This window comes from Mus musculus, chromosome 2, assembly GCF_000001635.26.
Source record: "Mus musculus strain C57BL/6J chromosome 2, GRCm38.p6 C57BL/6J".
Classification (NCBI taxonomy): domain Eukaryota; kingdom Metazoa; phylum Chordata; class Mammalia; order Rodentia; family Muridae; genus Mus; species Mus musculus.
In genome coordinates, this window is record NC_000068.7 from 148,503,317 (window position 1) to 148,528,465 (window position 25,149).

At 43.1% G+C, this 25,149-nt stretch overlaps 1 long non-coding RNA gene across 2 annotated transcripts in view; it reads right to left on the bottom strand.

The window, feature by feature from the left end:
- Positions 1-17,321: 17,321 nt before the first annotated feature.
- Positions 17,322-25,149, bottom strand: part of Gm46770 — a 41,504-nt gene continuing 33,676 nt past the window's right edge. The window contains exons 3-5 of one of the 2 annotated variants that reach the window (XR_001783503.1): positions 24,254-24,364; positions 23,199-23,286; positions 17,322-17,377 (exon numbers count right to left, since the gene is read on the bottom strand). This is a non-coding gene — a long non-coding RNA (predicted gene, 46770). The remainder of the gene's footprint in view (positions 17,378-23,198; positions 23,287-24,253; positions 24,365-25,149) is intronic. The other variant, XR_001783504.1, reaches the window with a different exon arrangement.

Genomic DNA, 25,149 nt, shown 5'->3' on the forward strand with positions numbered 1-25,149 from the left:
CAGAAATAAATGTACAGTATTCCCTTATCTGCAAATATTTTGGCAGGCATTTACCAAGCTGCTGTCTTTGACTCCAGTGTGTGTTTATATATATTGCATTTAAAAATAAAAATAAAAATAAAGAAAATAGAAGTGTCTTGTCAAATGAGTTGAGTGTTATTTCCTTGTCACTAAATCATATCTGTGTTAGTACATGAAAGGCACCATGATTTGTAAATAAAAAAAAAACTGTTTTACTTTGAAGTGACATTTTCCAAACTTATCAATGTTTTCTGTCTGTGAAAGTCACATGAATTAGTATCCTGTAAGTTCTTATGTTGCAATAGATGGAATCTGGGTAACAGTTGGCTCCAGTGTTCTGCTACTGATCCCACCGGTAAAGTCCATGCTCTGTATCCAATATGATCTGCACTGCTTGCTTTATGTACCCAAAGTTCTATGAAAATGTTTGGCTTGTTCCCTTTCCCCGATCTTATTCCAGACAGGTGGCACATCCAGACAAAGGCCCAGAAAAGCCAGCATCCTGTCATTCTAGAACATCATTGACTCTACAAGAGAACAGCCCTTATGGTGTCGTATTTTTAAAGATACTTCTTATTTATTTTATAACAGAAAGACTTAGTCTCATGAGCATTAGTTGAGTCTTTAACAGCTTCCAGTTGTCATATTCATAAAGATTTAATGGCATGTGAGAGCTCACATTGGCCTCAAACTTCATGAATGTAACTGGGTAGCAATCTATAGGCTGCAACAGTTCCAGAAATTTCTTCCACACGTGAAATATGGTGAGGCCTTTCCAGAGTCACAAAACTGCATACGCCACTCACATTCCTCTGAATCTCCGTGGTGACTTTAGTGCAGTCCTTTTTCTTTATCAGTTAAACCTCCACTGATTGTCTTTCTGACATCACAAGTCTGTTTTCTGGTATGTGGATCATGCCCTGGCTATTTCCTGTTTCTTATCATCTCACACATACCCCAGAGCAGTGAGACTATCCAGTCAACCTGGACAGGGGTTTGTCTTACCTTGAAGGTAGCTTCCAAGATGACTGATACAGAGGTCAAAGAATCTCTGTCCAATAGTTGGGAACCTACAAACAAGTCACAGCAGTCTTTCCTTCGAGTCCTCATGGAGCTTGTTAGGTCCATGGTGTGGATCCAAGGGAGGAGGGCATGAATTGCTCAGTGGACAACTGCAGTGCCCTCTCTTGGATCCTGGACTCACTCTATGGGCACCTCTTGGCTTACTTTAGCACTGACCTAAAGGACAGTATGAATTCAGTACTTGAAGTCCAAACCCAGAAAATAATAGAATTGTCTTTGCTATCTGCATAAGTGAGTTCTTCATTGTCTGAGAAGATCAGAAACCATTAAAATGGAGAAGACTAACCCCATGCAACTTCTTTCTTCTGGAATGGATATGGTTGAGGGGAAAGACTTTATTGCTTTGGGGAGTAAAGACTACTCTCAGTGCACAATAGGAGACAGAACAGGCCCTGAAGCTGAGAGGTGTGGGTAACCAATACCAGAGCTTGGCTCTGCCACTCAGACAGTGCAATGGATATTTGCCGAATGATTGGGAGATTGTCCCATCCCAGGAGCAGACTCAAAGTGAAGGAAGAAGTCCTATGTGATGAAACCTCAGGAATGTCCTCAGTCGAGGACAAGAACTCAAGCATGCTTCTACATGCCACTCTTCCACTCCCGAGAAGGACCCTGCCATTGCCATCTTTGAATTATGTATGACTGTTTGCTTGCTTATTGGTTTGTTTGTTTGTTTGTTTTGTTGATTGGCTGGTTTGTTGGCTGGCTGACTGGTTGGTTGGTTGGTTTTTCAAGACAGGGTTTCTCTGTTTTTTCTTTGGCCATCCTTGAACTCACTCTGTAGACCAAGCTGGCCTTGAATTCAGAGATTGCCTTCCTCTGCCTCTAGAGTGCTGGAATTAAAGGCACATGCTACCACCACCATCTGCCTCTGAATGACTTTTTAATAAGAGCAAAGCATCACGAGCTTTTGTGTAGCCACTTATGCTTCAGTGTGCCTTAGCAGTCATGTGTCTCCAGGGCTAGCCTAATGAGGTCATTAGGTAACTATGGGTGAAATCTTATGTACTGTCAGGATAGGTGAGAGCTGGGGAGGGGCTAGGTTTCTCTGTGTGTCCTAAATGTCTGTATTTCATATTGAAAAGTAGAGGTATAAGTTGTATGAGTTGAATAATTCTTTAAAAGTTTCCTTTTGGGGGAATTGAACATATATTTGTAGAGTCTTGTCTTACTTCCCCATTCTTGTTGGATGACCCAGCAGAAGACAGTCTAACTCCTTCTCAGGACCCCGAGTGTGGTGGGGCTCCAGCAGAGTTCTGCAGCCAACTCAATCTTTTCCTTCTTTGTGCGTGAACAGCAGCTTGAAGGGTGCAAAGCTGGCTTTGACTTTCCAAAGGGATTGTCCTAACAATTCCAGGAACTTAAAGTCAGAAAAGGTTACAACGGGTGGAGTGAGATCATTGGCCTTGCTCCAGAAGTGTAGCTAAAGATAAGGCACCTTAGGGCGGTGGCTAAGCTCCCCAGCTTCCAATGCCCAAATAGTTCCCCTGGAGACTGCAGATCTTAGAGACAGCAGCATCAACAATAGAGGATCACTCCCTCCCCATAACAGGGGTAATCTGAATACTTTCCCTGCCAAAAAGCATTGCTCTTCAAAGAGAGGGTGAGGGCCATGTGATGCTTTCCCATCTCTGTACCTTTGTGGTTACAAGCCGGGTGTCTGTGTCTCTTTCCTGCATTGCAATTTCAGCAAACATCTATTTATTTATATTTTAATGTCTGTTTATCAGTTCGGTTTATTCAGGATGAGACGAGAAGGAGATTGGCTGAGCTCTACAGAACATCAATTCTGATTACTGGTTTGTTTTATGTGCCTGAATCACTGATAAGCTACATGATCACTTTCAATGTCCATAGCAAGCATAATCTGAGAGTTTTAGCATCTTCATTGGGCAAAGCATGACTGGGCCAGGTTTTTGCTGCCATGCTTATCCAGTGAGCACCGGGTATCATGTGGGCACTGAAAAAAGCTGGCCTATATAGACTCATGTTCTTTCTCCAGGGCTAAACTGAGGGTGCCTAGGGCTCTTTAGCTATGCAGGTTTCTAACATCTTACTGCCTTAGCTAGATGACAAGCGACACCTACCAGGGCAAAGATCTTACAGAATCCAGCAACAAAGAACAATATGACGAGGAAATTAAGTAAACAACTCCATTTACAAGAGCATAAGAAAGATAAAACACATAGGAATAAACTTAGCCAGTGAGGCAAAAGACTTGTGCACTGAAAATACACATCACTGATGGACAAGATAAAGGAAGTAATGAGTGAGTGGAGAGCCCTTCCAAGACCATGTATATAAGGCAAGATGTACCACTGTTATTATGGCCAAGGTGATCTGGCGATTTAATGTGATTCCTATGGAAATCACAACTGGAGTGGTTTTGCTTTTGTTTTAGAAGCATAAAATTCCATCCTAGAATTCAAGATATTTTCTTAATTTTAAAATTTTATTTGTATGCTTTCTATGTTTCTATATTTGTCATGTTCACTCATATTACTCTCTTTTCTTCCCTTTCCATTCTTTCCTACTTTTATGTTGTTTTATTTTTAATTCATTGACTTTAATTAGGGTTTCTTGCGTGAACGTGGTTGAGGAGTTATTTAATAAAGCATGGGCAACTTACCAGTGGTTATACTACTAAAGAAAAATGACTTCCAACCTCTAGCAACAATAACTGCCAGTAGTCCAAGGCCAGGGGTGGGGACATGTGAGCCCCTCCCTTACCTCTGTAGGAATGTGGACTGGCTTGATTTTATGCAGCTGTGAGTTTCTGAGTGTGAGGTCATGTCATGTCCAGAAGATAGCACGTTACAGCACTCCTTCCTTCCTTCCTACCCTCCAACTTTTACATACTTTCTACCCACACTTCTGCAATGCTCCTTAGCCTTGGAAACAACACTAAAAATGTTCCTTTAGGCTGTGTGCTTTATGATCACTTATTTTCAGCACCTTGGCCAATTATAAGTCTTGTATTCACTACTGCTCAGGGCTAAAAGAAGCTTTTCTGACTAAAAGTGGAACCAATCTATGAGTATAAATATTTAGAAGACAGTTTGAGGACATATCCATCAGTGAAACACAATGGTAGGTTTCCTATCCCTCTTAGAGTCCACAGCCTCCTCAATCACAAGCTTTTGACCAGGTTTTCAGTATTAGATCTGAATTCCTTCCTGTGAAGTCAGCCTCAAATCCAATTAGAAAGCCACAATAGCTATGACACTATTGTACTAGGGAGCACATCTTGCCTGGCAGGTGGGTACTTTACTAGGCAGGATCCACCCCTGCATTACAACACCACTGATGACTTCATCCAACCCCCAGTAGCACTTTCTGGCACTGAGAAGCTAGCTAACTTCAGGCTCAGTTCTAGCATTGTTTTAATCTGTCCTGCAACCAAAGTATATTGTGTTTTCAGCAATGGGTCTTATCTCTAGTTCTGGTGGGCAGTCAAAAGAAATGGTAAAAGCCAAGAGGAATGTAATAAATGTGTAAAGGGTCTAGGTTGTTGCATAATTAGTGCCTTTCATCAGCGTGAGCTTGGCCCCCTCTACGCAAGATTTTCTGTAAGTATGTCTATGCGTTTGTTGTTTCTTTATTCCCTCACCCCACTAGAGTTCCCAGACACAAGCCATTCTGGAAGCTGTAGACAGTCTCTTCAATAAATGATGCTATAGAAATTGGGTCTCTACAGAAAAGAGTAATGACAGCCCTTACCTTACACCATATACAAAATTACCTTAGAATGTACCAAAACCTCAAACACAAGACTTGATGTTTTAAAACTCTGAGAAGAAAAAAGATAAATTCTTATGACACTGAATTTTTAATAACATAACACCCCAAAACACAGAACATAAAACTAAAAATAAATAAATTATATCAAGATCAAATTGTGTGTCAAGGGACCTAATTGACAGAGTGGAACACAATGCATGCAGCTGGAAGAAAGAAAACACCTACAAATTTTACCTGATGGGGGTTAAGATCCAGAATATGTGAAAGATTTAAGATTCAGGATATATATAAAAACTCCTGCAACTGAACAATACAAAAATAAATAAATAAAAGTTAAAAATGGCCAAAGAACAATTCTCTAAAGAAGACAATGTACAATAAACACAAGAAAGGAAATTCAGCATTGTTGGTCATTAGCAAAATTCAACTCAAAAACATCATGACATCCTAATTAAGGTGCTATATTAACAAACGGCAGCATGCTGCTCACCATGTTCAAAAACTCTTGAGCACTGAATGGTACTGTCACCATGGGAAAGAATGACTCTTCCAAAGAATACAACTCAAAGAAAGGTAAATGTGGAAAAATCATCCAATTCAGGGATCCTATTTCTATATATACACACAGAAGAAGTGAAAGCAGGGATATTCATGCTTTCACATTCAAAGCTGCATTGTTCTTAATAGCCAAGAAGTAGGAGCAACTGATGGACCAGGTGTCCATCAATAAATTAATGAATTAATGGAATGTCATCTCTGTGTGCAGTAGGGTATTATTTAGTCTTAAAAGAATAAATTGTGGCACATAGTACAAGAATGAACCTCAAAAAACTATGCTGAGTGAAATAACCCAGTTATAAAAGGTTGCACACAGCCTGGTGCAGTAGTGCACATTTGTGATCTGTGTACTCAGGAAGACAAGACAGGAAGGAGGCTCACAAAGTTGACGTCAACTTGGATTGCACAGTAAGACAGTGTTTCGGAAAAATAAAGAGCATGGGACAGGAGAGCTAGCTCACTGGATAAGAGCACTCTTTGAGCAAGCATGAGGACTTAAGTTTGAACCCATGTAAAAAGCCAATTGTGGCTACACATGTATCCATAACTCCAGTCCTGGGGAGGGTAAAGGTGAAAGGGCTTGCTGGCCAGAAGCTTAGTTAGCTCCAGGTTCAGGGAGAATCTCAAAAGAATAAGTGGAGTGTATCAGAACAAGACATCCAACAGGCATCTAGGTACATGCAGCAGCATTCACATGTACACATATACCACGCACATACTTACACCACCTCCCCCTTAACACATGCAGTAAAATAAATAAATGGGAAATCATAAAAGAATGAATATTGTGTAATTTCCCTCAGGATGGAAACTTGGCGTAATCAACTCCTAGAGACAGCAAACAGAATGGCAGTTGGCAGGACTTGGGAGTGAGCTGGATGGATCCAGAGGACTAGTTTTGGATGCTAGAGTGTTCTCGAGATGGGCTGCACAATATCGGATATGAATATATACTGACTGTGTACATGATGGTCAAAATGACATACATTCTACCACAGATTATTTTTTAAAACATTAAAAAATAGATGCCATGAGCAACCAGTAAAACAGTCCACAGGGAAATCTCACATTTAAGGAAACTCAAGGCATCAGAGAGTCACACTTGGGCTTTGTGTGATCCCCTTCCCTGAGCTGAGTGGGGCCCACCAATACCGTTATCCACTATGATTTTCAGGCAACAATTTTATGTCTCCAAGGGGCTGTACAACTGGTGCAGATGAGCCCACAGACTTATCCCTTGTCCCCCAAGGAACAGCTTTTATGGGGCAGCCAGGAGAAGGGGCTTTCTGTCCATTCGTCTCATACCCCTATCGTCTTAGCTTGAATTTGATGCTGAGGCTAGAGTATCACAATCACATTTCTTTCCGTAATAGCCAATAAAGCCTTTCCCTCGCGGTTGGATTGGTTAGACTGATTGTAATCCCCCCCCCCCCCCCCGTGCTGGGGTCGCCGTCAGGGCCTTGCACATATCGGTCAAGCATTTTGACGCTGAGCTACACCCTGAGCCTACTTGCATTTTTTTATGATCTTGATCCAATCAAATAAAAAGAAAAGAAATTCAAGGAAGCCTAAGGAACCCAGCCAGGCAGATTTGTAAATTCAACACTGAAAGCGCTCAGGCAGGTTTGTAAGACTCCCATGACAGGTCCTCCACCCACTGGCGGAGGACTTGCAGCTGCTTCAGACAAACCTCGCTAAGTTTCATCCCATCTTCACCTCTCAGATCACCCTTCTGAGGTATCAATCTTATCAGGACATCTAGATGGGGCTCTAAAGTCCATGTGGCCTTTGGTAAGGAAGGACAGCTGGTTCCTTGGCTACAGTGATATGGCACTTGAGACAGTTCTACATAAATCCCACTGGTATGTTTTTGGCAAGTATATACTGGCTCTGACTGCCAAGATGCTGTTCTTCCTCCAAAAGCTAGCTGAATAAGGACTTCCAGATGCACAAAGTGAAGGACACATGCTCTTGTCTAGGACAATTGCATGGAAACCTGCATGGAACAGAAGGGGAAGAGAGGTATAGAACTCCAAGTCCTTCTGGGATGCCAACACATTTCCTGCACTCGTGAGTGTAATAATAGTAGCTTCCTGGGGAATGGACATGGACATGTAGGCTCTGGACTTTTATAGACCTGTTTCCTTTCTGCTGACCACAGTGATAAAATAAACATTAAGATCCATGTTTGGCATGGCACTGGGGAAGAAGCATCAGGAGGATTCTTCAGGCTTGCTTTGGCTAGCCAAATCAGGAAGCTCCAGGTTTAGGAAAATACCTTGTCTGAACAGGTAAAGTGGATTATAATAAAAGAAGAAATGACATTGAAAAAAAAAGATACATGTTTGGCTGACAGTAAGAATATTAGTGTAATGTCAGACAGGATATTTGAAATTGAAAGTAAGTTTTAAAAAAATAAGCCTGCCAGGTGACTGGGGAGATCATTCACTCAATGCATATCATCCCACATCCATGTAAAAATCTGGAAATGGTGGCATACTTTGTAATCTCTGCGTTGGTGTCTTAGTCAGGGCTTCTATTCCTAGGCAAAACATCATGACCAAGAAGCAGTTTGGGGAGGAAAGGGTTTATTCAGCTTACATTTTCATCACTGAAGGAAGTCAGCACTGGAACTCAAGCAGGTCAGGAAGCAGGAGCTGATGCAGAGGCCATGGAGGGATGTTCCTTACTGGCTTGCTTCCCTTGGCTTGCTCAGCCTGCTCTCTTATAGAAACAAGACTACCAGCCCAGAGATGGCACCATCCACAAGGGGCCCTCCCTCCTTGATCACTAATTGAGAAAATGCCTTACAGCTGGATCTTGTGGAGGCATTTCCCCAACTGAAACTCCTTTCTCTGTGAAAACTCCAGCTGTGTCAAGTTGACACAAAACTAGCCAGTATAATTGACCCCTTGTCAACTTGACACACAAACACATTACTAGTAAGCCTCAACCCTTAGTTCTTTGTTTTTTTTTTTTTAACTCTTTTTTACTAGGTATTTTCTTCATTTACATGCCAGTGCTATCCCAAAAGTCCCCCATACCCTCCCCACACACACACACTCCTACCCACCCACTCCCACTTCTTGGCCCTGGCATTCCCCTGTACTAAGGCATATAATGTTTGCATGGCCAATGGGCCTCCCTTTTCACTGATGGCTGACTAGGCCATCTTCTGATACATATGCAACTAGAGACATGAGTTCCGGGGGGGGTACTGGTTAGTTCATATTGTTGTTCCACCTATAGGGTTGCAGATCCCTTTAGCTCCTTGGGTACTTTCTCTAGTTCCTCCATTGGGGGCCCTGTGATCCATCCAATAGTTGACTGTGAGCATCCACTTCTGCGTTTGCTAGGCCCCGGCATAGTCTCATAAGAGACAGCTATATCAGGATCCTTTCAGCAAAATCTTGCTAGTGTATGCAATGGTGTCCATCTAGAGACTGCCATATCCGGGGATCCATCTCAACCCTTAGTTCTTATTCATCCCCAAGATCTAAATAACTTTAAAAGTTCCACAGTCTTTACATATTAAAAGTTCAACCCCTTTAAAATATCCAGTATCTTTTAAAATACATAGTACTTGAAAATTCAAAGTCTCTTAACTGTGGGCTTCACTAAAAAACTTCCTTCAAGAGGGAAAAATATCAGGGCATAGTCAAAATCAAAATCAAAATTCAATCTCCAACCATCCAATGTCTGGGATCCAACTCACGATCTTCTGGGCTCCTGCAAGGGCTTGGGTCACTTCTCCAGCCATGCCCTTTGTAGCACACATATTGTCTTCTGGGCTCCAGCTGCCTGTACTCCACTGCTGCTGCTGTTCTTGGTAGTCATCTCATGGTACTGACATCTCCAAAATGCTGCTGTCTTCCACTGTCAACTTGGCTTCAACAATAGCCTCTCATAGGCTCTCTTCATGGTGCTAAGCCTCAAATCCTTTGCATGACCCCTTCAGTCCTGGGCCATCAATTGCAACTGAGGTTGAACTGTTACCAATGGCCTTCCATGGCCTCTCACAGTGCCGAGCCTCAGCTGCCCTGTGTGACCCCCTCATGCTTTCCAAACCAGTACCACCTGGTTAACTCTTATACATTACCAAGTCCAGCCACAGCACAAGGTACAACCTTGGTTATCTCTGGAACACAGCCTCTGTGCTCTCAGAAAACACTTCCCAGAAGATGTCACCTCAATGATGCTGGTCTCTTCCTAATCAACACTAATTTCTTAGCTCCAGCTAACTAGCATCAATAGTCCCAGTAATGCAAAGTTTTTGCTTTAGTAGTTCTGGTGTCTTTTTAATCACAGCTGATTCTTCAGCCCCAGCTAGCCAGAACCACAGAATCTTCACAATCCAAAATAGCAATGGCCCTAAAAAGAGTCTTTAATTTTCCCTCTGAAATTTCACAAGCCAGGCCTCCATTTTCTGCACTCTTCACAACATTATCTTCCAAGCTCCTACACAACATCTCAAGAGGTCTTAACACCAAATCGACCTTCTGGTCCAAAGTTTCAAAGTCCTTTCACAGTCCTCTCCAAAACATGGTCAGGTTGTCACAGGAATACCCCACTCCCAGTACCAATTTGTCTTAGTCAGGGTTTCTATTCCTGGACAAAACATCATGACCAAGAAGCAGTTTGGGGAGGAAAGAGTTTATTCAGCTTACATTTTCATCACTGAAGGAAATCAGGACTGGAACTTAAGCAGGGCAGCAAGCAGGAGCTGATGCAGAGGCCATGGAGGGATGTTTCTTACTGGCTTGCTTCCCCTGGCTTGCTCAGCCTGCTCTCTTATAGAAACAAGACTACCAGCCCAGAGATGGCACCACCCACAAGGGGCCCTCCCCCTTTGATCACTAATTGAGAAAATGCCTTACAGCTGGATCTTGTGGAGACATTTCCCCAACTGAAACTCCTTTCTCTGTGATAACTCCAGCTGTGTCAAGTTGGCACAAAACTAGCCAGTACAATTGGGGAGGCAGAAACTGGTAGATCCCTGGGGTTCACTGTTCAGCCTGCCTACACAAATTGGAAAGCCCCAGGTCCCAGAAGTAGACTGTCTCAGAAAACTAAGTTGTGAATGACAGTGAAAATGTTGTACACATATACAATAGGATAATCACTTCTTTGTGATTGAACTTTTAGGGGGCCAACATTTGACATTAAAATGCTTTGTCCATTGTGTGCTTTTTTTTTCTTTGTACTCTATTTCATGTTTCTAGTTGTCTTGGGGTACACATGCCCCTTACCGTTGGATATTTGGAATCTATGTCTAATTTGATGTGAGTCTTGATTCATGGGCCTAGGCACTCCCAAGTAGCACTACACCCCTTCTGTCCTCTGCTGAGGTTTTAGCTTGTTATTTTTTTTAAGTTGTTTTAGAGTTCATGTCTGTGGTGATCTTAATGAGAATGGCCCCCATAGCTTCATACATTTCAATTCTTGGTCTGCAGTTGGTAGAACTATTCGGAAAGGATTAGAAGGTGTGGCCTTGTTGAAGGATGCTACTGAAGGTTCAAAGGCCCACAGCATTCTAGTTGGCTTGCTCTTTGCCTCCAACTTGCAAAAAAAGGATGTACAATCTCTTGCCTTCTGTTTCCACACCATGCCTGTCACTACTGAGCTCCTTATCATGATGTTTTGTCAAGGCAATAAAAATGTAATTAAGACAATGTCCTTTAAATGTTGCATGACTTTATCATCATGAAGTGACTTCATGTGAAACACACACACACACCCATACCCCTCCCCGTTTATCATGACATTCTGTATTGAGAAATGTCATAAGTGTGGGGACCTGTTGCTATTAGCTCTGGTCCTCTGGTCAGATTTTCCAGAACTCGGGGTTGGCCTGACTTCACTTTCTCAATATGGCATATGTGAAAGGGTGTTGGTCACATCCAGCCCAGAGCAGTCTGATCTGAGTGCAGTGTATAAAGACTTGGCCATGACTGGCAAGACCTAGCTGGCCAAATGGATCTCAGGCTTGACTGATTCTCTGTGTCATTCCTAAAGAGCATTGTCACAGAGCTGTCACAGAACAGTTCCACTTACCGCCAGAGCCCCAGAAGCCAAGCTCAGAACCTGGGCCTTGCTCTTTGTGAAAGATTTTGCTTTCATGCATGACTAGTCACAATGTACTTCTAATGAAGGGGGACCTTCTGTCCCCTTTCTTGCCCCTGCTTCCTGAACATAGGCCATAAGATCTCCAGTGACAATTAAGCCTGAGATTGTTCAATGAACATTCACGTGCCAGCATCAGGCTTACAGATACATAGGGAACATGATTCTCACCTCTAGGGGCAAGTAGTATTTGGGGAACAAACACCTAATTAGGTGACAAAAGGCCAAAGTTCGGGAGAGCCACAGAGCCCCAACAGGTACAGAGATAACCGCTAAAGAGAGGATGGAATCTGAGCGGAAGCCTGGAGGAGCAAGCTAGCAGAGAGCTAGAAAGTCCGAGGACATGACTGTTCCAGTCTCCTGTCCCTGGACTTGAGACCTCCCACTTGCCTGTGTCTCCTACTGGAATCAATGAAACTGAATAAAGGATAAAAACAAACTCTCCCATGGCTTTGTCCCCTCAACACAGCCAGGAAGACTTCAGCATTCTTGTGATCAAAATTAGTATACTCTGCCTAATAGCTCAAGAGAGTAGGGAGCCAAGAGATGGACACATTCTTTTATTCATTCTTTCATTCATTCAGTAAGTCAGTCATAAAACATTTGTCAAGTTTCTACTGTGAAACACTAGGGACTTGGTAAGGAACAAACTGAACCATGTTATGCCCTGCGTGGGGCTTACCTTATGCTAGGGTGACCACCAACAGCCAATTAGACACTGTGTGGTATCAGGCAGGTATATGCAATAAGCAAAATACAAATCATGGGGCCTCAAAGTGGGGAAGGGATGGTATTTTGGGAGGGTGGCCAAGCAATGCCTAAGAAGTTGACATTTGTGCTGTGGCAGGAACCTGATTAATGTTCAGGAATGAGTACTGCCTCGGGTATGGGTAATAAATAATGCCCAAAGCACCATGCTTCAAATTCATCAGCTTGGTTAATACCTGGCCACAGACAGAGTGAGCAGCCAAGCATGGAGAGAGCCTCATAAGGGGTCTGAAGTCAACAGATTCCAATCCACATATCTACTCTCCTTCCTCCTAGGCCCAGGCCTCCAGTTCTTTAGATATGACATGAGTAAAGAGAGATGCCTCTGGGTGGGTTCTATACCAGCAGAAGCATCATTTGGTCCATCCAGGAAAGCCACTAGCTCCATATAAAGGTACATCACAGGACATTTTCTTTGGGATGCTACAACTAGAACTGAGAGATGCTGCAGGCAAGATCCAGCAATTTCTATTTTCTTGTAATTGCACTCATAGCCCATTCCATAGCTTTTATGTTAGAGAGAGATAAAGTCCATACCAGTTGAACATTCTGGCATTTGGGGCAATTTATGGTAGTACACTGAGCTAATAAAGTGACATTCTGAAAATAACAGTAGTCCCTGTGCCTCAACAACACTGAATACCAACCACAGGAATGTCACCTTTAAGCAATAGCACCCTTCCTCACAGCCAGATGCCTAATACCTAGGCCTTGCTTGTGCATCTTTAAAATTTGCTGAATCTTTTATCTAAGCATGCATCATATGAAAGGGAGATATTGTCCTACATGCTTGTGCTACGTGCTAGTACTCTCAAAGCAGGGAAAGGGGTCACCCCTGCAGCCTATGACCAGAAACCCCCAGATAACTTGAAACCAGGCCAATTTCTGTGATGTTATAAGAAAGTAAGACAACATAAAATCCAGTGTGTATGACAGAGTCTGTCATCTCATGATAGGAATGACTAAAAGGGACCTTTTGAAGGGAATGCCAACAACTCAGTCTTGCGTGGATCCTTAAATAATCACTTTAAATACACACTTTTAAATCTTCAGAAAGTTTCCATTAACCTTGGGATTTTAGGGGATGGAAAAAGAACAAAGAAAACTCTTACAGAACCAAGTTTTGAAGTTGTACAAGCCTTTAAATTGTGTTGAAAGCACACAACTTATGGGGGGAGCAAGAATTATTCTACCCAAAATGATTCAGAAAATAAAAATGTAGGAATTCTGGAACTTCTAGAAACTAATTTTCTTGGAAGAAGGTTCTATTTCCACAAAAAGAATGGAGAAGGGAGAGAAGAGGAAAGGAAGGCACAAATACATACATAACAGACAGGGAGACAGACAGACAAGCAGATGATTGAAAGATATTTGATAGGAAGTTATACACACATAGATGAAGATACACATATATGTGTACATAGACACACAGACATTTGTATCCATATATATTTGTGCATACATGTGCACATAAATCTGCGTATCTCTGTGATGTATCTTACTCCTCACATTAGCCCTGATCTTGTCTGAATTATGCTTACTGCCTTTCTTCTCATATGGTAGGCCTGCAACAGGGATGGCTGAGGAATGAAAAGGGTTTTAAACTGACAAATTCATATCAATATTTGATAAATTCTTTTTCTTCTTCACATCTTTTGGGAAGCCTGCATATTCCCACTACATGTTTTAGCTCACCTTGAAGTGAACTTGAGACTCAGACCTAGAGCAAATAGCCTGTTTCTCATAAAAGTGTGATGCTGATTCAGGCAGAATTTTTTATCACCTGTTTCTGGGATTTCAGGGGAAGGAATATCAGGCCTGATGTCCCTAGAAACAGTTCATCTGTGCATGGTCATAGGACAGAAGAGAGTGAGCCCATGTTTTCTATGTTAGAGACTCCTGTTTTGGCTACCCAAAGCTACAAATATACATTTCCAAATCTCTGTTGGCTTATTGCTTCTCTCCATCATCTCAAACACAGGATGTGTTTGGAAGCATAATAATGTTATTTGTTTCTCAAAACACTCTTGACCAAAGCTGGCTCCACAACACAGAAGTCCCTTGAGACATACTATGAAGTATGAGTTAGTTTGGCCTGGAAAGTTTTAAGAAATATATTTTCCCTTGGTTTGGTGTTCTAGCCACACTCTAGCCTTGTTAAGACTCCAAGGGGATTCTCTTGTGCAGGAGTCTCTTTGTCCCAGATCCACTGCCATACAAACCCTTTCCCAAATGTTCTCTTTGCAGGAATGAGAAGCAAGTAAGGAAGAGGTGAGGGTCGCCACTCTTGCCAGACAAGTGTAAGCATCTCTCTGTGGGCTGATGGAAATTTCCTCTTAGCTCTATAGATTCAATTCTGTCCCTGGGACAAAAAGATCTTGTTCCAACACACATACCCCTTAACACACATGCTCACTGACATTCATGGGGCTGCTAATGTCAGTAAGTTCCTTTTCTTCCACATGACAGGTACTAACATGCCAGGGTTTAATTCAGTGTCATTGGTGAATGAAAACAGATGGCTATGACAGAGCATGGCTAGTAACCTGAGACGAGGCTTGGAAAAGTTTATTTAGGTAAAGAAACAAGCAAAAGTAAAAGACAAGAGAGTGGCAAGGGACACTCAGGAGAAAAGAGAAGCCCACAAGGAAAAAAGAGTCTGGGCAGAGGCTTGGTTTAAGTAAAGGGAAAGAAGGTACAAAGATAAGTCTTATAATCCCAGGAGCAACTAGAAGCTAGCAGCAGAGGTCCAAAAAGGAAGATTCTATTGCTGCTATGGAATATGACTGTGATCTTCTATAGTTCGCACTACTGTGCCCTAAAGGCCTATATACTAAAGGCTTGCTCCCTAGCATACAACAAGATAGTGGAGCCTTTAGAGACAAGGTCTAGTGGGAGAAGGTTAGTTAGGGCTTTGTGGGGGACTTGAAGGGGGCTGTGGGACTCTGATTTATTTTACTTCTCAGACACCAGGAAGCAAGCAGTTTGCTCAGCTCCACACTCCACCATGATATATCAGCTCCCTAAGGTCCCAGAATGATAGGTCACTCACCATGGACTAGAACTACAACTGTGAGCCAAAAACATCCATTCTCTTTCTAAATTTCGCATATTTGCTTATGCTTGTGGCTTAGGATTAGGATCTTACCCATGAAAACAAAACCAACTGGATCTCTCTTCTTTAGAAGCTTCATCTGTTCCTGGAGCTAGTGAAATGTCCTTTTACTCATGTTGGTGTGTCAATTGGTGGTGTCTTTGGAGGCCTTGTGCAGGCAGCCACATTGTAGAGAGAGCATTGATATAAAATCTCTATTGTGTCCAGAAGGCCCTATCTCATAGTGGGTGTCTGGGTCCTCGGACTCTTGTAGTCATTTTTAGCCCCCTTCCACAATGTTCCCTGGACCTTAGGTATCAGGGTTGTGTTGCAGATGTGACCACTAGTCATGTATTCTTGGCATTTTGACCAGTTGCAAATTTCTGTTACAGAAACTGACTTATGCTTGACACTGTAAATAACAGAAACCTGAATAACACAGGTTGTTCAAGAGAAAAATGAATAATCTGAAAAATTCTTTAAAGATAAAGTGTCTCCTGACTGGTAGGTGAGGACGACGGGATAAGAGTAGAAGATACTGGAAGCAGGGAGGGTTCTTAGGAGCCTCCAACAGAGAGAAAAGTATGAGCCATGCAACAAGGACCAAGTCAAGATAAGAGTCTGTGGACTAGCAAGAGCTAGCAGAGAGCATATGCTAGCCATGACAAGTGGACACAGATAGGTATGCATCCCTAGAAATGCCAAATCAGGAAGGGAGCATGTCAAAGTGTGGCGATGACAGTCAGCCATGTCATCCCTTTAACCCCATGCAGCATAATATACAACAGAAAAATAAATATAAGCAAAAACATCTTGCTGAGAGAGAGAGAGAGAGAGAGAGAGAGAGAGAGAACTGTATCTTGCTTATGAAAGTTTTTCATGGAAACAATTCACAGGAATGAAATGATTTTATTAAAGTGAAAATCTGTTTATGGAAAACAGATTCTTAGTGAAACAGCTATCGGCCTATCTATTCTATTGTAGTTTATAATGACATGTGTAGAATTGGTTGTGTCTCATCGAAGCAGCTTTAAATTACATCTCCAATTCTCCAAGTGTTGCAGGTCACCCACAGTGAGCCTCCTCCTAAGGCTTCTGGCAGGTTCAAGAGTCTGTGATTAATCAATAAACATTAGTTGATGAGGACCGCACTAATCCAAGCTCCCAAGAGGGTGTCAGAACCAGACAAGGCATGGCCCTGTGCTCTTGGAGAATCGAGTTGAACCCAGTGATTTTTCCAGCTTCTTAGAAGCTGAATCAATTCAGCTAAGTGACTTCTCATGAGAGCCATGTTATCACTGGGCAGAGCCAAGATAAACCCGATGGAATCTGCACAGACCACACAGATGTTCACAATCACCCTCACAGGAATGTTTATTCCAGCGAACCAAACTGTCATGTAAGGGCAGTCTGCGTCTAGCGCAGCACGTGTCTCACATTTTCTCAGCTCACACGGTTCTCCACAGCTGTTAAGAATCTGGATTTAGGGTTAATCCCCATCCAGGAAGGATGAGGTTTAAAACAAGGGGTTAAAAGAGTGAAGACAACATTCCGAGAAGGGAAACATAAAGAGACAGGTTCTTGGTCTGGGACTAAAACAACAAGAGGCACAAGGAATGAATATTTTGTGAAACATGGAGAGAAAAATGCAAAATGCTCATTTTTGTCTGTCTTCTCTTTGCCCCTGCTCACTCCGGGCTAAGCATCTAGCAAGCAATCAACAAAGAACGGAACTCGCTCCAAAATCCTAAGAGCAATACCACTGCGGGAGGGGTGCAATGAGCTAAACTTCCTTTGGTGGAGTTCAGAGCTGCTTATCAGAAAGCAGGTTTTCTGAGTCCCACCCACCCACAGAGGCTGAATCTGGAGAAGCAGCGCTGGACCCAGGAACCTACATCCTTAGCGTGTCCCCCAAGAAATGTGATGAACTTACCTTTGTAATGGATCCCGTCTTCTCCAAAGGGCACCTGCTGGTGTGGACTGGTTCTGCTAAACATTGAAGACGATGTCATAACCAAGAATTCCACCCTGGACCCATCCTGCAGGTAGCAAGCTTAAGAATGTTCTTCATAACCACAGGGGACTAGAGGTGTTTCCAAGTGAGTCCTAATTAGATCAGGGAAGCAGAGGCAGGAATAGTTCCAGAATGTACCCAAGGGCCAGAGCTAACCTGAGTATGACCAGAGTCACTGTTGATGTCTAGTCCAGATATCTTTTCTTTCTGCCAAGCCACTTCCTCTTTTCAACTTTACTTTCACTAGGTTTAAAAAAATAATAGCTGTCCCCAAGCAGCCACAGACAAATTTGTGTCACATTCCCAGCTTCTGATTTGGAAACAGGAGGGAAAGAAGGCAAAGAAGTACGTGAGGTACTTTACAAAGATTTCTTTAAAAGTAAAATGAAGCTGGGGAGATGCTGCTGTCAGTAAAATGGCTACTGTGTAATCACCAGGACCTGATGTCAGATCCCCAGCACACAAGTGAAAAGCCAGGCATGGGAACACACACCTGTAATCCCAGCATTGGAAACAGAGGGATCCCTGGAGCTCACTGACTACAGTCTAGCCAAACTGGCAAACTCCAGATTTAGTGAGCAACCCGGCCTCTAGTAATAAGGTGCAGAGAGTGGTTGAAGAAGACACCCAACTTCCACCTCTGACCTCTCTCGATATATACATGTATATGTGCACATAGGCACACATGCATGTACACAGGAACACGGTAATATATGCATACATAAGTATTTATAATGCAGATGCATACAGGCACAGAAGTAATTATAGTCTTAGAAAATTAAACATTAAGATTAACAGAATGCTCCATAGCTTTATAATGGATTTGGCAAATTGAAAAATATTCACAAAACTTTCCATGGAGAAAAATATCATTACAGCATGATTCTCCTATTGCCCCAATTTGCATACATTTACTCTCTCTCTGTCTCTGTGTGTGTCTGTTTCTCTCTGTCTCTCTGTCTCTGTCTCTGTCTCTGTCTCTGTCTCTCTCTCTCTCTCACACACACACACACAGGAGGGAGGGAGGGAGGGAGGGAAGGAGAGAGGGAGGGAGGGAGGGAGGGAGGGAGGGAGGGAGGGAGGGAAAAGAGAGAGACAGAGACAGATATGCATAGGCTAGTTTTCCTGCTAACCCATTTTCAGCCATTGTTGTGAGGATTAGAGTTTGGGTTCATTTCTTCACTTCCGCTGATTTTCCTCCAACAAATGTGCCTCACTTGCATAATAGCTCATGTTTTTAAGTAAATGGAAACAGCTACTCCCTGCTCCCTATCTACCCTAAGTGCTAAGCCTCAGGAATCTGGAACATCCATTTGCCTGAGGGATTGTGCCCAAGGGACCAAACTCATGGTAAGGCATGCAGCTTTCTCCTCTAACCCCACCTCTCCCTATGAATGAAATACAAGCCCAGGATTTCTTAGCCCAGCTGAGTAATCAGTGACGCAAGGGTGACAAGACATGACTCAAAAAGACAGAGAAAGTAGCGTCACTGTGCATGGCCCAGGAAGTTGCCTCAGTCCTCTCACTTGGAGTTCCAGGCGTTTAGGGGTCATGGCTTCTTCCTCTATGCTCCTTTTCTGGGTATGAAGCAGCGGCATGCAGGAAAGCAGTGGTTTGTGGGGAGGTCTAATGACCACAGTAAGCCATACCACAGTCAGTAGTCACATAGACTGACCCAAGTCTGGTAGTCAAAACAAGGAGCAGCAGGCAGGGGCATAGCATAGGGAGGAGGATGCTAGGATTTAGAGTTTCTGAAGCATGTGACATCTGCTATTCTTCTCTTCCTGTCGCCTATTGCTCAATAGTTGCTAAATAAAAGAGCAACCAGATAGGGGTTTCAACTCTGTTGGGTGTGCTCACTTTTTTAGTCATACATGTGGCTTATGGCTGTTGGGTCTTCTTTTGAATGCCCCCCAGAGAAGTGATTTGCTGCCTCATTTTAGAGAGCTGTACCAGTTTTTTGGTTTTTTGCTAGTTTGTTTTTTTGTTTTGTTTTGTTTTTGTTTGTTTGTTTGTTTTTTCCAAAACAGGGTTTCTCTGTATAGTCCTGACTGTCCTGGAACTTACTCTGTAGACCAGGCTGGCCTTGAACTTAGAAATCTGCTTGCCTCTGCCTCCCAAGTGCTGGGATTAAAGGCATGCGCCACCACACCCAGCGAGCTGTATCTGTTTTAAAGAAGAGAGTTTCCTTATTCTTAGAAGTGTGGCCCTTGCAACTGAGCATGTATACAAATCACTGAATTTAGGGTGGGCCGAGGAATTTGCATTTCTCTTAAGTCCCCAGAGAACTGAATTATGTTTTAATATAAAGACTTACATTCTGCATTCTATCCAGCACCACACACTGAAACTACTGATTTCCAAATACCAGTTTAACACTGACTATTTTTCTCTGCTTCCTCTTCATTCTCAAGTCCTGTAGGGAAAAGGCAGAATGCCAAAAAAATAAAGCAATACACAGATGCAAAACAAACAGACATATGTGCGCACACACACACACACACACACACACACACACACACACACATCTCTCTCTGCCCTGGCTTTAATATTAGGGAACACAGGGCAGGTCCTTTTCTGTTTTGTGTTCAGTCTTTTAAACCTGTGGGTGTGCCTCTCATGTCTTCTTTGGCTTTTCTCTTACCAACTGAATAAACAAGATAGGAAGCCATGGCCCAAAGACAACATTTTCTCTTCTGAGGTCCCAGCATACAGGATCTGTGAGCAGAGCTCAGACCACTTAGCAGGCTTATGCTACCTTCCTCACACTGAGGTCGGGTGAAGATGAAGATGGGGTAGCCTGTGCATCCATAAGCTGCACCCAACTTCCTATTAATGGCTTCTTATTTCCACACTGTGACTCCCAAAGGTTCCCATGAGGATAGGGTTGGAGGGCTGAGATCTTGTGGTGTAATCCTACAGTCCATCCCACGAGACCTCAGAATCAACACAGCTGGAGTCTCCCAGCTTTCCATTCGTGTGGACATGTCTGTGCTCCTAGACAAAATGTGCATGGACTGTCACCTTCTCCTACTCTGATAAGGAAGCTACTCATGGAGAGGGACAATCTGGGAGACCAGATACATGTTTTCAGGAGTCCCTTTCAGACATCCTCTGTGAGTCAATCTTTCATGGGAGAACTTCATCTAGATCCAGGTCCCCAGGTGGCAGGCTCTCTGAGGACAGGATTTGTCTCTTACAGTTGCTGAGAGCCCAAGACACAGCTCAATTCAAGGTCCAAGTTATGTGTTCTCCACAGTAATTGAGAGAAGCAAGCTTCACCCCATCTCTTGGAGTCGTAAACTTGACTCTAAACAGCAACATTACTGCAGTTTGTGTCTCTGGCCTCAGTCTACCTTTCTCCTCATTCCTGGTACCCTATGTGGTTGTCTAGAATAACAAACTTTCATGCAGAACTCACAGTATGTTGGCCTGCCCACTGAAGCACCTCTTTGTATTTTACATATCCCAGAGAGAGTGGGCTCTTTCCACAGCTGATCTTTGACATTTGATACTTTCTATAATTGATAGGATACTATTTAAAAGCTGGACAATCAGAAGGGAGAGGTAGAAGAAAAGAAGCTGAGTAGCTGACATTGATCTAGAGAGTAAAGACATGCAGAAGCCAGATTATTAGTGCCTGGCTTTTCATGCAGCCTCACTATGCCACCACAACAGCAACCAAGCCTCTTCTACTACCCCAGAGAGAATAATAGCCACCCTGAAGCTCTATCGCTCCTGATCAGAGGAAAAAGGCAATTTTATCCATAAGAAACCTCTCTCCGGGCCCTTGGTCTTGCGAAGATCATATGCCCCAGTACAGGGGAATGCCAGGGCCAGGAAGCGGGAGTGGGTGGGTTGGGGAGCAGGGCACGGGGGGTGGGGTGGGGTGGGGGATAGCATTTGAAATGTAAATGAAGAAAATATCTAATAAAAAAAGAAAAAAGAAAGAAACCTCTCTCCGTGTGCATATGTTTATGTGTGTATCTTTCTCTTTCACTGTCTCTGTGTGTATCTGTCTCTTTCTCTCCCTCCACCCACTCTCTCCTCTCTCTCATGTGTGCACTAATACATACATGCACATACACTAGGGAGTCACCCAAGCAACTTTGCTTTCTTTAGCAACCACTGGGAATCTTAGAAAAGAACCCTTCCCTCTTCTTAAGCATTGGACATGGGAGAGAACTGCTCTGTTGCTGAGTAGCCAAGAGGATTAAAGAGAGAAGAGATACCAAACACGGAGGTCTCCACCTGTTTCTCCTGATCCCCATATACCATAACCTCCACCTCTGTTTCTGTTGGAATGCTCATGACCAGAACTCACCCTGGTGTCAGAGGCCTTGGAGAATGAGGGTGCACACCCACTGAAATACATACATTAGCTACCATAGTGATAGCTCCCTGCATAGAGCCCGTGGGCCTGGCTCTCCTATTTACCAAGAGACTATGCCCACATCACCTAGGTTATGCAGACAGCTTGCTTTTCTTGGCAGCACTAAAGTCACCACATAGCATCAGTATAGGAGCAGGGAGGCAAACAATGTTGTGGCAGCCCTGCTTGCTCTGAGGAAAAATGAGAATATTATGAAAAGACCATGTCTCATCCCTACTGCTAAACAATTCTGTTACAACTTTATTGTAATCTGAAAGACCCTGACAGCAGTTTTAGCCTTAGGAAACCTCCTACGTGCCAAACACCAGTCAGCAAACCAGTCAGTCTCCTTACTGGCAGTCTCCTTGTGTCAAAAGGATACTGTGCTTTTCCACTATATAGTCACTATGATTGCTACCCTTTGTCATAGTGTGTGTGCGTCACCTTTGAGGTAGATCTTGCATCCTAATGGGGAATGGAGAACACCATTGCGATAACCCCAGTGACTATGGTACGTGACCTGAAGCCACTTAGCCAAGACCAGCAGAAAATAGCATGTCTGAATCAGAAGCACTGGCCCCTGTGTCACAGGCGTCACCACAGGCGTCCCATGGAGGAATGAGGCATTCCAGCCCCTCTCCTCAAGCATAGATGGTGACTAAAGGTGTAAGCATTTCATTTTGAGGCATATATGTCTTGGCTAATAAGCATTAATCATGTCCCTCTTAGGTAATGCTTGAGCCGTTTTCTGCATTTCATCAGGAACAAAATTTAAGCATTTAGGGCATAGGCCATCTTTGGTGGCTTTTCTAAATTGTTATTTTTGAAAAGGAAAAAAAGAAATATAGATGTAGTGCACTTGGAACTTAACTCAGAGTTTTGAAATACTCTGGAATTGACCTTTTGAAGTTAATATGGAAAGAAGATACAACCTGCAGGGTAAGGCTCAGGGATGAGATAGAGCTGGAGATTTCATCAGATACACCATAAACTCCAGAACCTTCCTCTAAGTCAGACCTTTGGGGTCCAACAACCTTTCTACAGGGGTCACCTAAGACCATCAGAAAATACAGATATTTACATTAAGATTCATAACAGTAGCCAAGTTATAGTTATGAAATAGCAATGAAAATAATTTTATGGTTGGGGTCATCACAACATGAGGAACTGTATCTGGGGGTGACAGCATTAGGAAGATTGAGAGCCACTGCTCTAAGTATATCTATGAGATAGAATACTAACTTCAAACTAACAGAGCAGAACAATAAATAGGCTGTGTCTAAGTCAGGGTTCTCTAGAGGAACAGAATTTATAGAAAAAAATGAGTGTGTCCATGAACACACATGCGTGTGCTCATGCACACGCCTGTGTGTGTGTGTGTGTGTGTGTGTGTGTGTGTGTGTGTGTGAAATTTATTAGAATACCTTAAAGTCTGTGGTCCATCTGGAATTCAGTAATTGTTCAGTCTACAAGGTTGCATGTCTCAGCTGGTCTTCAGTATACCCCAGAATCCTGAAGAAGAATTCTGTTGTCAGTGAAGGAATGAACTTGTCAGAGAGAGAGAAAGAGAGACAGAGACAGACACAGACACACACACACACACACACACACAGAGAGAGAGAGAGAGAGAGAGAGAGAGAAAGCAGATAATAAGCTAGTTTTCTTCTTCCATGTCCTTTAGACTGCCAGAGATGTGGCCAAGATTCAAGGTGTGCCTTCCTACCTCAAAAGACCAATTAAATGTGAATCTTTCCATTTCCACTTCAAATAATTTAATTTAAAAAATTCCTCATAATAGGTGAAAATACTCATGCTCACGCACTTGGGTTTTAGTTAATTCCAGATGTAATCAAGTTGACAATGAAGAGCAGCCATCATAGCCTGTCAGCTACACTGCTTCTCTTCATGATGCCACAGTTTTTATTTGCAAATAAATGGAAAGCTGTCTTCTGTGTTATCCCTGAGGGCTAGTCACTATGTTTAAAGGACAATATTACAAGGCTTAATTTTTATTCTAGAATCAAGAAAACTTTGTTCCGTGAAATAGATCATGTGGCCTCTGGGCTGAGTGGAGGAGGTATATTTCTTAGGCAGAGAAGGGCTGAAAAGAGAAGAAACAAATGCAGAAGTTGAGCCAATTATTTCAAAGTCATGTCCCTTATAATCCAGAGGTGACAGAACAATAGGAAGTTAGCTGATTAGTTACTGTCAGGTCATGTAGAGTCACTTACACAGTGCAAGGACGGACCGGACCCAAAAGGAACATTTAATCCTAGTCTCTTGGAAAGCCAGACAGCTTCATTTTAGGCAAGTGATGGGAATTTAAGCAGAGTTGATTCTATTTTCATTTTTATCCTGGTCTGTCAGAATTTAGTGCATGGGCCTCATCTAAAGCCTGGCCTCCTAGATTTTTTCCAGGGCTAGGAAACCAGGGCCTAAAGGCAAGCAAGCACTCTGCCACTGAGTTACACTCCAGTACCTTCCTGTGGTGTCTGTTTTAACGTCTGGAACACAAGTCAGACAGACCTCACAAACAGCAGATTGGCATTTTTCTAGAAGTCTTGCAGCAGGAGTTTGTTTCCTGGTGTTTCTGGAAGAGAAACATCTAAGGTCAAGGTGAGGTGGTCTAGGCTCCTCTGTAGCCCCTAGCCTTGCTAGGATCTCATGTATTTTCTCTACATGTCTGTGTCCCGCTTGCTGCTTATTAGAGGTACCAGTCATATTAGATCATAACCTGCTCTGATGACCTCAATTGGCCTTATCGCCTATAGAAAGAGTATGTCTTCAAACCAGTTACTTCCTGATGTACTTCCTGGGGGGTGGGGCTTTGTCGTGATAACTAGGGAGAACGGCGCACACAATCTACTGATGGCAGAGGTTGTTCCTCTCAAACCACTGGCTTCCTGAAGATGACCCCACCTCCCACATGTAGCCCATGTGCATGGGAGTGTGAGGATCTTAAAGATAAGCAGGTGAGAGTGTCAGTGTACACTGTTGAAGAGAGAAAGGGAGAGGAACCCCATTACCACTACCATAGTGACCCTCTGGGAATACTTGGTACACCGAAGCCTAAGGGGGAAAAAGGATCTGGGGATATGACTTAGTAGGCATGTGCTTGCTATGCAATCACGAGGTCCTGAGGTGCCCCAGAACTCATGTACAGAAGCCAGGGATGATAGTCTATTTCTTTAATTCCAGCACTGGAGATTCAAAAACAGGGGAATCCCTAGCATCACTGGCCAGCAAGCTGGGCCTAATTCGTGAACTTCGGGTCCCTTTGAAAGACCCCTATTCAAGAAACAAGGCAGACAGCACATGAGAAACTACACTCAAGGTTGTCTTCTGGCTTCTACATTCGCATGCACACACATATAC